This window comes from Anneissia japonica, unplaced genomic scaffold (assembly GCF_011630105.1).
Source record: "Anneissia japonica isolate Jap-2015-1 unplaced genomic scaffold, ASM1163010v1 scaffold12015_len1190_cov187, whole genome shotgun sequence".
In the NCBI taxonomy this organism is placed as follows: domain Eukaryota; kingdom Metazoa; phylum Echinodermata; class Crinoidea; order Comatulida; family Comatulidae; genus Anneissia; species Anneissia japonica.
Genome location: NW_022685508.1, coordinates 1 through 961, shown reverse-complemented (window position 1 = coordinate 961; position 961 = coordinate 1). Strand labels below are relative to the sequence as shown.

Sequence of the window (961 nt, the reverse complement as noted above, 5' to 3'; positions counted from 1 at the left end):
CGTGCTTATCTCGCAGAGTTAAGCACTTAGTGCAAATTTTTAAGTTATCCGCCGTAATTTGAGTACTGTTCCGAAAAACTTCAAACTTTCAATGAAATAATGTGTGTTTCAGGCTATCTTACCGTGCCTAACAAAGAAAAATTACTTAGGAAAATATTGTAAGAGGTATCAATGCGCTACTGTTGGTCAAAATTTTTAGATAAAAAAAAAAGGAATTAAGTCTACAGCAACCGGTATTCCCTTGCGGTCTCCCATCGAAGTACTAACCAGGTTCGATGTTGCTTAACTTTGGTGATCGGACGAGAACCGGTGTTTTCAACGTAGTATGGCCGAAAACAACGAAGCACCAACAGACGTACAACACTTCGATCATCGAGATCAGTGAATGATATTTCAAGTTGTTGACGTGTTACCTATAAGAGGTATCGATGCGTTACTATTGGTCAAATCAATTTTTAGAAGAAAAGAATAAATTAAGTCTAAAGCACCCGGTATTCCAAGGTGGTCCAAGTACTAATCGGGCCCGCCGTTGCCTTTTTTCGGTGATCGGACGAGAACCAGTGTTTTCAACGTATTATGACCGTAGAAAAGGAAGAACCAACAGTGCAACACTTCGATCATCAAGCTCATTGAATTATATTTCAAGTTGTTGACGTGTTACTTAGGAAAATTTTAGGAAGACTATATGTTTTGTTTCAACATTATCAAACAAATAAAATTCAAGTTAACAAAATAAGGAGGGATGTAATATCATTAAGAAGTGTTGACCCTGTCAACTACGTCATCTATTATTATTATCATTATCATTATTATTTTTATTATTATTATTACAATTATTATTATTATTATTATTATTATTATTATCAGTATTATTATAATAATAATATAATAATGTTTAATAATAGTGGATTCGATGTCACATCACCATAAAACAGAAATTACTCGTCAAAGCTTCACACCA

The 961-nt window shown here is 33.7% G+C and overlaps 1 pseudogene; it reads right to left on the bottom strand.

Moving 5' to 3' along the window:
• Positions 1-218: 218 nt before the first annotated feature.
• Positions 219-337, bottom strand: LOC117111402 (annotated as a pseudogene).
• Positions 338-961: the final 624 nt, after the last annotated feature.